The sequence below is a fragment of the Dermacentor silvarum genome, chromosome 10 (assembly GCF_013339745.2).
Source record: "Dermacentor silvarum isolate Dsil-2018 chromosome 10, BIME_Dsil_1.4, whole genome shotgun sequence".
NCBI classification, from domain to species: Eukaryota; Metazoa; Arthropoda; class Arachnida; order Ixodida; family Ixodidae; genus Dermacentor; species Dermacentor silvarum.
This window is the reverse complement of record NC_051163.1, coordinates 3,772,776-3,789,105: the sequence shown is the minus strand read 5'-3', so window position 1 is coordinate 3,789,105 and position 16,330 is coordinate 3,772,776.

The following is a 16,330-nucleotide window of genomic DNA, read 5'->3' as shown; positions in this document are numbered from 1 at the left end:
GCACGTTAAAGATCCCAGGTGGTCGAAATTTCCGGTATACATTTCCGCCGCTTCCCTTCAGGTGCCGGTTAGGCCGCGCTCGCGCAGCATCTTTTCGTCAAGGCTTTAATGACAGAAAAATTTAAAGAACGAAACATAGCATGTGCTCAATCAGGTGAGGATGGACTAGTCAGTGCAGTGGCTCCACTGGCACAAAGCGAGTGGGAAAGGGCAGAGAAGAGGGTTCCTAGTAGCACGTCGACAGGTCCTGATGGCATCCCAATTATGTTGATAAAGACATTGGGCCCAAAATCTAAGAAAGCATTAAGAGAGGCAGTGAGCAAAATGATAATGGACGGTAAAGCCCCTGACGGGTGGAGACTGAGCAGGATGAGCATGATATATAAGGGAAAGGGGGACAAAGCCGACATAAACAACTACCGTCCCATAACAGTGACGTCAGTGGTTTACAGGGTGGTGATGCAGATCATAAAGGACAGACTGCAGGCGTGGGTGGAGAGCGAGGAGGTGCTGGGGGAACTACAAAATGGGTTCCGAAAACAAAGAAGGTTAGAAGATAATCTGTTCTCATTGACACAGTGTATTGAAATAGCAGAAAAGGAACACAGGCCCCTATGGCTTGCCTTTCTGGATATCAAGGGAGCCTATGACAGTGTAATCCAAAAGGATTTGTGGGACATACTGGGCACTCTAGAGGTGGAAGATGGAGTAAGAAATCTTTTAAAAGATATCTATAAAAGTAACAGGGTGCTTATAAAATGGGAAAACAAGGTATCTGGGCCTATAGAGATACAGCAGGGGCTTAGGCAGGGGTGCCCTCTGTCACCTCTGTTGTTCATGCTGTATTTACAAGGATTAGAGAAAAAATTAGAGAGGAGCGGACTTGGCTTCAACCTTTCCTATTCCAAGCAGGGAGAATGGATTAAACAGTCATTACCAGGACTGATGTATGCAGATGACATTGTACTTATGGCTGACAGCAAGGAAGACTTGCAGAGATTAATGGACATCTGTGGTAAAGAGGGAGATAGCTTAGGTTTGAAGTTTAGTAAAGAAAAATCGGCAGTCATGACTTTTAATGATAATCAGGGCAGCGAGCATAGGATACAGGAGGTTACGCTGGAGGTGGTGGATAAGTACAAATATCTTGGAGTGTGGATAAACAATGGGGCTGAGTACCTAACGGAACATGAAAAATATGTGACGGCTAAAGGTAGCAGAAATGCAGCTGTGATGAAAAATAGGGCACTGTGGAATTACAATAGGTACGAAGTGGTGAGAGGGATTTGGAAAGGGGTGATGGTCCCTAGTTTGACTTTCGGCAATGCGGTCCTGTGCATGAGATCAGAGGTTCGAGCAAGGTTGGAAGTTAAGCAGCGAGGGGTAGGTAGACTGGCTCTGGGAGCACACGGAAATACACCAAATCAGGGGGTACAGGGTGACATGGGATGGACGTCATTCGAGGGCAGGGAAGCCAGCAGCAAGATAGAATTTGAGGAGCGATTGAGAGAGATGGCAGAAAAGCGGTGGGCAAGGAGAGTTTTCAGTTATTTGTACATGAGGAATGTTGATACAAAATGGAGGAAGCTGACCAGAAAACTGTCAATCAAATATTTGGACTGCAGGAGGGGTGCAAACCAGGAAACAGCGGTTAAGAAAAAGGTTAAGGAAACAGAGAGGGGTCTGTGGAAAACAGGGATGCAGACGAAATCAGCACTGAGCACATACCGAACTTTCAAGCAAGAAATTGCCAAAGAAAATATCTACGATAATTCTAGGGGAAGCTCTTTGTTGTTTGAAGCCAGGACGGGAGTATTGCGGACTAAGATGTACCGAGTCAAGTACCAAGGTATAGACACGTTGTGCTGTGCGTGTGGAGAAGAAGAGGAAACGGCTGAACACCTCATACTTTTCTGTAAAGGGCTTAACCCTATAGTGCAAGGCAACGGGGCTGATTTTTTCAAAGCATTGGGGTTTAGGGACAGTGAAGGCAAAATAGACTTTAAGCGGGTAGAAATAACCAAACAGAGGTTATCTGATTGGTGGATAAAATTAAGGCAGGGGTGAAATTTCACCCACCACAAAGTACAAATTATCTTAATAGTCATGGCTAGGTGGCGTATGTCACCGCCCGATTTAAAGGGTTCAGCCTCATCCATCCATCCATCCATCCATCCTTAGTCTGCGCGCTAAACGTCTCTTGTTTGCGATTGCGCCCCTACGGAAGCCTGGTAGTTACTGTTGTGTTGAATCCCAAACCAGCAATTACGCAAGGCTGGTAGTTGCTGTTGTGTTGTGGAATCCCAAACCAGCAATGTACACACGAAGGGGTTGATGCCAGCAGTGAAATTCCACTGACTCGCAACACAATGCACGAAACAGACAGCCGACAAGCATCGATTACTGTTGTGCGCAGTACAGCGTAAGTAAACTCTTGTTGCAGGTGCTGACAGTTCTCGTCGGAGTTCACGCGTCCTGAGAAAATGATTATTGCACTATGCACTGAACAAGACCGGAGTTCATTCCTGCATCACTAGTACACCAAACAGTCGAGATTCTGTGAGGTACGAGGCCGCTTCCTGTTTGCACCGGCGTAAGTGAAGCAGAAATGAGTTGCACGCACTAGAGCACTGCACGGGCTCGGGCTTACCCGAAAGCCCGGGCCGGGTAGAGCAGTTTTTTCACGGGCTCTGGCCGGGCTCGGGCACTGCATGTGCTTTCTGACCCGGGCCGGGCTCGGGCTTTCTGGTGGTGTGCATGTAACGTGCAGCGAGTTATCCTCGCGCGTCTCGACTCTGAAAAACATGTCTTTTTCGGTATCGGGCCTAAGATAAAGGGTTGGCGGGCCGGGCCGGGCGGGTAACGTAGAAAATTTCCGGGCCCGGGTCTCCCCATAATTTTTTGGGTCGGGCTCGGGCGGGTAGCCCAACTTAAAACTGGCCCGGGCCGGGCCCGGGCTTAAATAATCGGCCCGTGCAGTGCTCTAGCACGCACTACTTAAAATGCGTACGCATGCCATATCTATGCAGTGCGGTAAAATGTTCTGTACAATTCTGAATCTGTTGACGTAAAGGCAAATGACGGCTGCACGCTCGCACACAGCGGAAGACACAGCGGCCCATGCACTTGCCACAGGAAATGCAACCCTCTCGTATGAGGGAGCAGGGCGACGAAAGCTTCGGGAAAAAAAAAAAAGCCTTACGCGTTTTTGCGCGTAGTGAAGTTTGCTAGCGCAAAGACGCAGCGAACAAGCTATTGCTATGGGAGGAGGTATCCCAGGTGAAAATTTCCAACTGGGATCCAACTGGGATCAGCTGGGATGAACTGGTTCCAGCTGGAAACCAACTGGTCCCAGTTACACACCAACTGGTCCCAGTTGGAAAGCAACTGGGTAGCAACTGGTTCCAGTTGGGATCCAACTGGAACAATTTCCAGTTATACTGGGAGTGACTGGACCCAGTTGGGATCCAACTGGGACTTTGACCAGTTGTACTGGAATCAACTGGTTCCAGTAGAGAGGCAACTGGAACTTTCACCATTTGTACTGGAATCAACTGGTTCCAGTTGGATTCCAACTGGAACTTTGACCAGTTGTATCAGTAGCAACTGGAACCAACTTAAACATTGGCCAGTTGTTCTGGTAGCAACTGTTTCCAGTTTGAATCCAAATGAAACGGTGACCAGAAGTTTAAATGAAAGCAACATCCAGTAACATGCAGCAGCTAGTCCTACTTATACTGAGCAATTAAGTTTGGCAGTTTTAGCAATCCTAGCCAACATTCTAATAGAAGTCTGTAATAATTAGTCTAATACGTCAGTTTTGTATTAGTTGTATAAGTTTTGTATTAGACCAATAGAAATTTCTATTAGTCGTACTCATTTACCTATAAGACCAAGAGGCCGTGTGTATTAGACTTATTAGTCTTTTACAAGCAGTGTAGTAGACACGCGCGTGTCTACTGGTTTCTCTATTAGACTAACAGGTCTGCAGATTGTTGCTGGTCTGATACAACATGTACTGCTAGATTCCACAGCTCTTGTTTGCTGGTGAAAGTTAATTGACAAACAATTAGAATAGCGGACCGCTTGCTTGCATGGAGGGGTGTTTCTAATTAATCACTAAATAATTAAAAATTCTGCTGTACAATTGTGCAGCAGATTGCGTTCGCACGTTTGCATTAGTTTCAGCACACCACCTTTCAGCGACGTACACAAAAGCGACGTGCGCCTACATGGTCTTGCCAATTTTGCTTCACTGAGCCTCGTCGCGATGAGTCGAGGAAACAGCTAGTGTTTACAGCACAGCGAATACTCCCCCGCGAAAAAAAAGAAAAACGCGAACAACCAGCCGTCAGATCGCGGTGCCCGGTCAGCTTACGAACAACCATATTTGTTTGGCACTGAAGTTTCCTCAGTGTCGTATTTTCTGTTGAAGTGCGCATAAAGTAAATGTTACACTTTTAATCTAAATTGCTAACTTAATATCGCATATAAAAGGCCGTAATATTTATTGACATCAAAGAGCAGTATCGCAGAGAAGGGAACGCGGCGGGTGGGAAGGATATAAAACTGCGACCATAGTCAGCGGTAGTTGCGCACAGCACGTGTGCAATGGCAGCCGCCATGTCAAGGCGAGGCGTCACGCGAGGCGTGCGTGCGTGTTAGTGAATTAACGATGTGTTTTTAAGGAACCCGTGGTGTTAGCGCCTGCGCAATCTCATTCGTGGAGTAGTATATTTGGATAGTTTTATCTATGGCTGCTGTTGTGACTTCAAAACACCCCAAGGCAACTGTTTTACCCCTGTCCTTCGCGGCTTTGTGGATCTATCAGCGTGCATCGATGTGCAGTGTTCTCCCCGGCGCCGATTTACCATTTCGAGGTAATTATACTTCTTGTTTATGCTTCTATAGTACAGAATGAGGTGTTTTCTTCTTTTTTTTATCCTGACGGTGGACGTAAGTACTTCTGAACAGTGCCGTCGGGCCGATTGCTGTGTGCGTTGCAGCAATGATCGACATGCCTGTTTCCGACAACGCTGTGCAAGATTTGTGTCTAGAGTTCTTTATATCTGCCTACTGTTTCGATGGGACACACATCTTATGTTGATTTTGTGTTCTTTATAATGGTCCTATCGTGTCACGTAGCGTCATTTTTTATTATGATAAACATTTTGAGCTAGCATATATCACACTGTCCTAAAATTAGTTTGGTAATTGCGGAGCCACATTACTCTAATGTGGAAGCAAATATTGCCAGCTTAAACGTTTAGTGGTAGAACTAGCACCCCTGTTTCTAACTGCTTCTATATGTGTGTATTTTTGTGCCCAGGTTTTTTTAACCACTTCCTCAAAAGGACGCCCTTTGGTCGAAGTCAACGAAAAGCTCTCAATCAAGATTGTTGACCTGACGAAGATCTCGAAGGAGGAGTCTGTAAAAATACATGCTGTGCTAATAAATGCTTTTAGCAACTTTACCTGTTTTTCGTTATGTATCTGGAACATTGCAACATTTTCTTTCACTCCAATAGACCTATTACACTAATACACTAATAGATCGACCTACTAGACTGTATTAGTGTCGATAACCGAATAGGCTATTAGGGCTTGTATTAGAAATTTTGCTAGGGACTTAAGCAATAATAGCTGAACTGCCTTAGTTGTATGAAATCCATCAGCAGAATACACTTTTGATAGGCTTCTGCACGGGCCAGTTGCAATTGGGACCAACTGGGATCAGTTGTAATGGGCTCCAACTGGGACCAATTGCAATGGGGACCAACTGGGACCAGTTGCAATGGGGACCAACTGGGACCAGTTGCAATGGGGACCAACTGGGACCAGTTGCAACAGGGACCAACTGGGAATTGTTCCATAAACCAGTTTAACTGGAACCAGTTGCATTCCCAGTTGGAAATTTTCACCTGGGATAGCCTGGTCACGCATGCATTTTCATGTGTATAGCCGGCCTTGACTTGTGAAACGCACTTCGCCCCGACGAGGACGACGTACGCCATCTACGCTTAACGAAGATTAACAATTAATGATGTCTTCTCCGATCGGGCGGGTCGTCTCATGCAATGATGCGTTTTCGAAGACTGGTCCATTCAGTGGCACGATGAGAGACCGTTGCTCCTAATGCCCACTGTACCTGTCGTACTTACTGTATTTTACTGAGCTTACTTAACTATTTACTTAATTTCTGCACAAGCACACGCGAGGGGGGGGGGGGGGGGTCCCATGTCTTTGATATATATGTAGAGAGTCTGCTGAAACTACCGATATTTATTATTGATCACGTCACGTAGAGGAAAGCAGACGCTTGCTCCCCCCCCCCCCCCCCCTGTCGGGCCGGTGACCCCCCCCCCCCCCCCGGAAAAAATTTCTGGCTACACCCCTGTTGGACGAGACGCACTTCGCCAATTTAGCCGACGCTGAGGAGGCTAGCTTCGCATGCAGGTCGTGTGAAGGATTTAAGGGGGCTGTGCGCCGGATGGAAGGTGAATGGGCAGCTAGTGTGGAAGAGCTTAAAGGGGAGCTAAAGGTGGAGCGAGAGCGGCGAATTGAGCTCGAAACTTGGATCGGCGACTTGCTTGACAAGGAGGGGGCCGAGGCCGTCCTGGTAAAGCGAATAGCTGGCGAGCTACAAGAAGAACGGGAAAAGCGGGCCGTGCTGGAAGAGCGGGTGGAGGCGCCAATGGCACAGGTGGCGCGTAATCCCGGGTCAGCTCAGGCGGGCGGCGGGGACAGCGCAGAGACTCGGGCAGAGGCATGCCATGAGAGCAGGGAGGGATGCCTAGGGGCCGTTGAACAGCAGGCGAGAGCCGGCGGCAACACGGCGGTTCCACAACTCGAGGTAGTGGTAGTGCGGCAGGCTTCGGGTGGGAAGGGACGAACGGCAGGGAGCACATCGTCACGTGTCAGTGGCGCACGGCGGGTGGAGAACCAGCTAGCGCGAACTGGAGGACGACAATCGCAGACGGGAGGCAAACGTGTAGAGCGAAGGGTCCTAGTGGTGGGGGACTCTAACGTAGCTAGGGTTGAGGAGGGCGTCCTTACAACAGTGAAGGCAGACAGGCGGGTGAGGGTGGAGGTCCAGTCAGGGAAGTGCATGGTTGACGCAATGGCAAAAGCTCAGAAGGTGGTATCGGACAACCTCGAGCATGAACATCTGGTCGTTATCCATGCTGGTCTCAACGATGTGCTGAAGGGAAGGAGCCAGAACCTAAACAGACAGTTAGAGGTTGGGTTGCATAAACTCAGAGAAACCTCTGCGAGTGTGCATGTGACCATATGCACAATCCCAGAGGTCCGGGGCCAGGCTAGCGGGATGGAACGGAGTGTGCTTGAGGCTAACTAGGTCATTAGGGATCTGAGCCGACCACTCGGGTACGGCATAATGGAGGTAAACCGGGAAGTGTACGAGTCTGGCTCCCACCCTTTTGCACAGGATGGCATTCACTACAGTGGTGCCACGGGCGGGAGGGTAGGTAGTAGGATAGGGCGCCAAGCTACGGCTTTTTTGGGGGGACCCAGAACCCTAAGACCACCAGGGTAGACGAAGACGGACCCAGAGAGGCCCCAAGATTCAAGAAACGTAGAATCGGTAGGAGAAGAAATAGACGTAAGCACCAGGGGCAAGGTCATTCTGACATAGGGTACATTAACATGCAAGGATGCAGGAATAGGCTGAAGTGGGAGGAGATGGACGAGCAACTAAGGCAAGAAAGGCTGATGGTATACGGGTTTGTGGAGACACATCTTAAGGACATGGAGCTACCTCCCTGTAATCCTGACTATGCATGGGAATATTGCAATAGAACAGAGGGCAGCAGAAAAGGGGGTGGAATTGGTGCATTCATTCATAAAAGTATGAATTGGCAAAGGGTCAAACAGGAATGCAAGGAGCATTTATGGCTAAAAGGGAAAGTTGCAGGAGAGCAGACACTCCTTGGCTTTGTATACCTGTGGACAGGAGCACATGCCAAAGAGGAAAACAAAAAAATGCTGGAATGCATATCAAGTGACATTAATGAGCTAGGAGAAGGGTGCGAGATTATTATACTAGGAGATATGAACGCACACATAGAAGACATGGATGGGTACACAGACTCAACAGGCAACATGATGCTGGATATGAGTGAAATGCATGACTTAGTTGTATGCAACAGTACTGAGAAGTGTGAAGGGCACATAACATGGGAGGTAGGGAGCCTGCAATCGACGATAGATTATGCACTAATGTCACATAGGATGCACCAGTAGCGCACCCAGGATCTCTGCCAGGGGGGGGTTGACAGTTTGCCAATGCCATCTAAACAGCACTAATTTCGATTTCTTCACGGGAAATTGTAAAAAAATGCACTTTTTGCGAGTGTGCAGACGATTGCGCGTCTTACATCTTAGTTGCAGTACTCAAATGCCTAAGGAAAGAAAAGGGGTTAAACAAAAGGGGGGTTTAAGTCGGCCTCAGGGGGGGGTTACAACCCCCGAATCCCCCCCCGTCGGTGCGCCACTGGGATGCACGATAGGCTAAACGTAATGAGCATAGATGAATATGGCTCCAGAAGTCTAGGTAGTGATCACAAACGTATTAAGGTGAGTTTTAGAAGGGAAATGAAAGTAGGTAGGAGGCAAGATGAACAACCAGGTGGGATATTTTACTCGGAAAAGCAGCTTGAAATAGCAACCCAGCAAATTGAGGAAGTAATTTCAGAGGATATGAAAACAGAATGGACATATGCAAATTTAACAGGGCTATTCGAGCTAGAGCTTGCTAAGGTACGAGTCAGGACAAAAGGGAAAAGCATGTGAGTGATACGTGTCTCAATATTGATTCTCTTTCCAGTAGGCAATGCTATAACGACTGGCAACAAAATAAAAGAAAAAAAGCTCTTCTAATTATTTACAACACTTGCGCATTAGGGATGGAAACATCGCCTCTTGCATGCAGAGACCATAAATACGGGTGTTTCAGCAAACACTTTCAAAAATTTTTTAAAGGTTGCCTGTGGCAGATAGCACAATTCTAGTTCATGAGCTGGTCTACTCGAAGAGGTGGACATTACTTGCACAAAAATATGAAATGCATAATTGACTAATTAAAAAAATCACCCAATTAGGTTTTTAACATATTAACTCATGGCCCGTGTTGCAATTTACAAATTCTAGCAGTGGAATTCGCAAGGTGGATGCACTAGGAACTAATTCTCAGGATGGCACCAGTTTCGAGATATTAATTCCCGAACATTGCGGAGAAATGCATTGGTGTTCCAGTTACTTTTGTGCTTACGCGCTGTGGTTGTTTAGTGGCTATGGTGTTGGACTGCTAAGCATGAGGTCGCGGGATCAAATCACGGCCACGGCGGCTGCATTTCGATGGGGCGAAATGATAGAACACCTGTATAATTAGATTTAGGTGCACGTTAAAGAACTCCACGTGGTCTAAATTATTCCAGAGTCCTCCACTACGGCGTGCCTCATAATCAGATCGTGGTTTTGGCACGTAAAATCCCATAATTTGTTCTTTTCATACTTTTGTGCTTTGATGCATAAAACGACGTTTTGTTGAGAAAGTGATCAACTGGCACGCCAATATATTTCTCCACAAAGTTAGAGAATTAATATCTCGACACTGGTGCCAGCCTGATATTTAGTTAAAAGTGGATCCGCACCCCACGTCTAGAATTTGTAAATTGCAACATGGACCATAAGGTGGGCCAACATGAGTCATAAGGCATAAGGCCATGGGCCATAAGCTAAAAAACTTAATTGGTTAATTTTGTTAATTAGTAGATTATGCATTTCAATTTTTTGTACAAGTAATGCCCGCCTCTTCGAATGAACTAGAATTGTACTATCTGCCTCAGGCCACCTTTAAAAATTTTGGAAACTGTTCGCTGAAACATCTTCTATATAGAATTCACTCAGTAATCGAAATGATGCCAAGCCATATTCACTCGAAATCAGAATAAATAGAAGTGTAGAAGTCATGCGCAGCAGCGCTTATACTCGGACTCAAAGTAGTAAAAAAAAAAAAAAAGACAGCGCAGTTTGGCCGGTAAGGCGAAGCAGTATTAGTGATAGAGAAGTAGAAGACAATTAGACGAAGGAAGATTCTTACGTACCGTAATCCGTGTAAGGATCTCACCCGTGTAAGGGCCGCACCCATAACTTGACAGCCAATATTAAAAAAAGAAAAAGACAGCCAATCGAGAAGCAATCGCGTTCCATGCGCTGATTCTGATCGGGCTCAACATCGAATTGTCGTGCGCAGCGTACTTTCGCGCGGTCGCTACTGGATGTCGAGAGGCGATCGTGCAGGTTTACGGCGGATTTGGTACTCGTAGTTGGAAAAATGAGGTCAAATTGCCCGGTCTCATGAAAGGCTTGTCAAAATCGCGACAGAAAAGTGTGGCTCTTACACGAGTTTATAAGTTAGTTATAGTGGCCATTTAAATTGTAGTAAACATTCCCATAAAATTAAAATAGTAAGCATAGTGGACGTAGTAAGCACGGTCCATGTAAACCTGTGAATACCTCACTGGATGACCTCGAGCAAACGCAAGCATTGTGAAGAACGCCGGCAGCGGAGGCGAATGGTTCGTACAGCCGCGCGATTCACCGCAACTCTGAAAATTAGATTCATCATCATTATCTGCCTATTTTTATGTCCACTACTGACGGCCTCTCTAAGTGATCTGCGATGACCTCTGTCTCTAACTCTGCAACACTAGGTGCGCAGAAAGACAGCCCGGCAAGGAAGACAGCGCGCATGAAGTTAGCAACCATCCCTGGTCGCCCTTTATCATTGCACCCACCAATCATCACCAACAATTAGATATGGCACGCGGGCCCCATAAGCATCAGCCGCGCACAGTCATTCACACCTACGGCAGGGCCAGAGGAGAAGACGCGTGCTCTCCTTCCCATTCGCGTTTGATTACGTGACCTACAACTAACCCGAATATTGAGCGCGTGGGCATATAATGCCATCAAACCACCATCCTTTGGCTCACTGTTACGTACTTTGTCCCACACCTACAGGATATGGGTCACTCATGTATATGGCTTTTGGATTTAATGCGGAACATCACGGTGACGACAACCGCGACAATTTGCCTGAAGTGTCGATATAAGTGCATTCGCCATATATATGGGTAGCTTCCGGAAAGCTGGTAGGGCCCCGCCCCCCCCCGCCCCCCCCTTCCCCCGGGAAAATGAAAACTTTCCGCCTATGTAATGGAGTAATGGAATACAAGTATTACTTGTATCCATTACTCAATAACACTTGAGTAATTGACACCTGTGTGAAGGCAGAACTACAGTGCCTAGAATATTGCCACGCGCCTTCAAAAGGGCGGCTGACGACGTTTATTGAGAGCAGCTGGCTCTGGAGAAAACGGCGGCGAGAGCGAACTATCGAGCACGCGCACTTCTTGCGCCTCTGCGCTTGCCCTATTTCCACTACTACAGGTGACATTTCCCCCCTTCCTCGGAAAGAGCATCTGCTCGATGCTCAAGAAGTGGTTTGGGAAAGGGAAAAACACAAAATCACCGCATATCCACGGGGTGAATGATGATGAGTGGGCGAAGCTCCAGAGGGAATCATCGGCAAACCGTGAATCTTCCGTGTAATTAGCCCAGTCTCGCCGCACTAAATCGAACGATTGACTTCCACCAATGACACGCGCCATATGTGACATCATTCCTATTTTATAACAGCGCCCTTCATTATAATTGCACCATCTCCCGCTTAAGGGGACGCTAGCACAAACGCGTTAGAAACATGCAGTACTCTCTAGTAAAGGGGAGAGGCCACAGCGTCTTACGCAGCCGTTTACACATGCCGGAACGTGCACCGCGTTTGCCGACGCCATCACATGACTGCTGAGAGAGTATAACCCCCGTATTCATAAACGCTCCTCGACTTGAACTTGACTTGCAACCGCCTTCAACGCGTTGCGAACGCACTGCTCAAGGCGGTGGCAAGTCAAGTTCAAGTCGAGGAGCGTTTATGAATACGGGGGTAAGGCGGAGAGGCCACAGCGTCTTACACCAGCTTTTTACACGGGCCGTAACGCACTAGCACAAACGCGTTAGAAACGCGCAGTCTTTCGTTAATGTTGGGTATTTATTGTCATCGTGGTATGTGTGTCCATGTGCGCTTCGTGGCGTAGTGGTCAGCGCCACGCGTTCGGAAGCGAGGGGTCCCTGGTTCGATTCCGCGCTACGGACACAACTTTCAGATGACTTTTTTTTTTTTATAAAAGTAGACGTGGCTACCTACTACTACTACATACTACAGAGGAGGGACAGACCCATACCCTAAGGAGTTTCGCCCCTAAAAACAAAACACGCTCAATGAAGCTGCTCGCGCACAGAACACAGCGAGAGCTACAGCAGCGTAGCTAGAGACAATTCTCTACCTCTCTAGAAACAGGGAGGTAAGTGCATTAGGTGTAAATGGGAGCGTAAAAATCACGAGCGCGCAACGTAGGGCTTCATGCGTACGACGTGAACTACGTCAGGGCTATGTGGTTGTCGACGCCGTGTTTGCGCCGCACTGTCTGGAACGACTTCATAGTTCACGTCACTAATGCGGCGCAGCACTTTGTATGGGCCAAAATACCGGCTGAGCAACTTTTCACGAAGGCCACGGCGGCGAACAGGGGTCCACACCAACACTTGGTCTCCGGTACTGTAGCGCACTTGCCGGTGACGGATGTTATAGCGCCCTGCATCTGCGACTTGCTGCTCACCGATGTCCAGCCGCGCGAGCTGGCGAGCCTCCTCAGCGCACTGAGCAAATTCTTCGGCGTCAGTAGTTAGGTGCTCGGCGTCGTGACACGGAAGCATAGCGTCCAGCTTCGTCTGTACTTCGCGGCCGTAGACAAGGCGAAATGGTGTGAAGCGCGTTGTTTCTTCTACGGCGGTATTATACGCGAAGGTCACATAAGGCACGATACGATCCCATGTTTTATGCTGGACGTCGATGTACATAGAGATCATGTCTGTGATGGTCTTGTTTAATCGCTCCGTAAGGCCGTTGGACTGCGGATGGTAAGCTGTCGTCTCTAGATGCCTTGTGTTGCTTAGTTGAAAAATTTCGTCCATGAGCTGTGCCGTGAACGCCGTTCCTCTATCTGTGATAACAGTGGCTGGGGCACCATGGCGCAACACAATGTGACACATGAAAAACTGCGCTACTTCAGAAGCCGTGGCTCGTGGGAGCGCCTCTGTCTCGGCATAGCGGGTTAAATAGTCAGTGGCGACAATCACCCACTTGTTGCCGTCGGTTGACAGAGGAAAAGGCCCAAGAATGTCCAAGCCGACTTGGTCGAATGGCTTATGAGGTGGTTCAATGGGTTGCAATAACCCGGCGGGCTTCAGGGGTGGTGACTTTCGTCACTGACATTCACGGCAGCCTTTAACATACTGCTTGACGCTTGCCGAAAGTCCAGGCCAGTAATACATCTCGCGCACTCTAGCAAGCGTTCGTGAGGAGCCGAGGTGGCCAGATGTAGGCTCGTCGTGGCAAGCGAAAAGAATATCGTCCCGCAAGTCTTTGGGAACTACTAGGAGGTAGGCTCGGTCATTCGGGCGGGTGTTCTTCTTGTACAGCATATTGTCTCGTAGACAGAAGGACGTCAAGATGCGACGTAGATGGCGTGGTATGGTTGTTTGACGGCCCTCTAAGTGGTCGATGAGAGGTCGAATTTCAGCGTCGTCACGCTGCGATTTGACCAAGTCCGACGTAGTAAAGGGCGCCCAGGAAGCCGTCGTCGTCCTCTGACTGTCGACTGACAGATTCGGCGGGAGCACGCGACAACGTGTCAGCGTCATCGTGCTTGCGACCAGACTTATAAACTATGGTGACGTCGAATTCCTGTAGCCGCAAGCTCCACCGTGCCAGTCGGCCTGAAGGATTGCGTATGTTCGCCAACCAACATAGACCATGGTGGTCTGTCACCACTTTGAAGGGACGGCTGTAGAGATAAGGGCGAAACTTCGTGATCTTCAGACGACCGAGAGACACTCTTTTTCTGTAGTAGAGTAGTTCGCCTCGGCACGGCATAGCGAGCGGCTAGCATAGGCTATTACTCGTTCAATGCTGTCTTGACGTTGGACGAGTACTGCACCAAGGCCGATATTGCTGTTGCTCATTCGTCCAGGCAAATGGCGTGTCATCCCTGGTAAGGCGTGTCAGGGGTTCTACAATCTTCGAGAAGTTGTCGATGAAGCGGCGATAATACGCACACAAGTCCAGGAAGCGTCGGACGGCCTTCTTGTCGGCAGGAGGAGGAAAAGCTGCTACAGCGGCAAGCTTGTCGGGATCGGGTCGAACTCCTTTGGCGCTGACGACGTGTCCGAGAAACTTGAGCTCTTCGATCATAACCGAAGTGGCACTTCTCCGGTTTAAGCGTGAGGTCAGCCGATCGGAGCGCTTCTAGCACATACCGCAGGCGATGAAGATGTTGCTCAAATGTTTCAGAAAAGACCACTACGTCGTCAAGATACACCCAAGGCAAGTCTGCCACTTCAATCCAGCGAGGACAGTATCCATCATTCGCTGGAAAGTTGCTGGGGCTGAACACAAACCGAGAGGGAGCACTTGAAATTCGTAAAGGCCGTCAGTTTTCTCGCGGTCTCGTTCGTCTACCTCGATCTGCCAGTATCCACTTTTAAAATCGAGCGACGAAAAGTACTGGGCATGCCGCAGTCTATCTAACGAGTCGTCGTTACGTGGCAGTGGGTACACGTCCTTTTTAGTTACGTTGTTGAGCTTCCGGTAGTCGACGCAAAAGCGTAGCGTTCCGTCTTTCTTTTTGACAAGAACGACCGGAGACGACCATGCGCTGCTGGAAGGTTCGATCACACCGTCTTCAAGCATCTCTTGTACTTGCGTACGAATCGCTGCGCGTTCCTTTGCCGACACGCGGTAGGGCTGCTGGTGTATCGGGCGTGCGTCGTCGCATGTGATGATCCTGTGCCTTGTAACTGAAGTCTGGCGTACCTTAGACGAGCTTGCGAAGCATGTCCTGAATTCAAGCAAGAGCTCGTGCAGTGCTGCCTGTTTGTCGTTAAATAACTCGGAACTAATGTCGACGTTGCCCAGTGACTTGTCAGCCAGCCTCACTGGTTCAGGGGCAAAACATTCAGCAACGTGTTCTATTTCTTCGGCAAACGCTATCGAAGTACCGCGGAAGAGGTGTCGATGCTCGTTACTAAAGTTGGTGACTATCAGCCATCACGAAGCTGTAGCACACTCCTGGCCGCACGAACAGCTTGCGTCAGTAGATGTGCTAAGTTACTTTCTGCGATCACTCCACCTTCGCCCATTCCACCGCACATCACTTCGACTAGAACACTGGCCCGTGGAGGAAGCGTAACACTCTAGGCGGAAACACGAAGGGCGTCGTCACATCGTTTGTCGTTGTTTGTGTCGATTGCTTGGTCGGCTGAGAAGGTGATTACACCTCCCCGTAAGTCAATAACAGCGCCGTATTCCTGCAGGAACTCAACTCCGAGAATGACGTCGCGGGAGCATTCGCGTAGGACAAGGCAACTCGCCACGAATGTCGATCCTCGAATTCGAACTCTTGTCGTGCAGGATCCCAGTGGAGTAACGACGTGACCGCCAGCCATACGAATCCGCGAGCCATGCCAAGGGGTAATTACTTTCTTCAGAAACGTCACCATCTTCCCGCTTAATATAGAATAGTCCGCTCCGGTATCCACTAAAGCGCTAACCGCGTAACCGTCGATCACCACCAGTATGTCGAGCGAAAGCCGGTCATTCCGGTCAGCTGCAGTTGGTGTCGGACCGGTACCCTCCTTGACTCGCGTCAAACGGAGGTCTTCAGCGCGTCGACTGTTAGCGGCCTCGCCCCCAAAGGTCGCTGTAGTTAGTTTTCCCGGCGGGGACATGGCGACCGTCCGCTCGAATACCGCTGGGGCGATGGTGAAAATCGCCTTGGTGACGGCGAGCGCGACTGCCGCCCGGTAGGCGGTGGCATGCGTTGCTGAGCCAGATAATCCTCAATGTCCCAAGGTCGTTGGCCCAGTCGGAGTGGTGGCGAGTAGGCGGAAAAGCCCCGCAACTCGAGGCGTCGGTATGGGCATTGGCGGTACAAATGATCTGCCTCACCACAGTGGAAACACAGAGGACGGCGATCCGGAGTGCGCCAAACGCATGACTCCCGAGGGGACATGCGTCGATCGTCGGCGTAATGTACCGGTTACTCTTGCGGAAGCACAACCGGAGAAGCGGCATGGGGAAACGTAGGAGGCGTGCGTCGTTCCTCGATGTACGGCACCGGTCGGGCTGGTG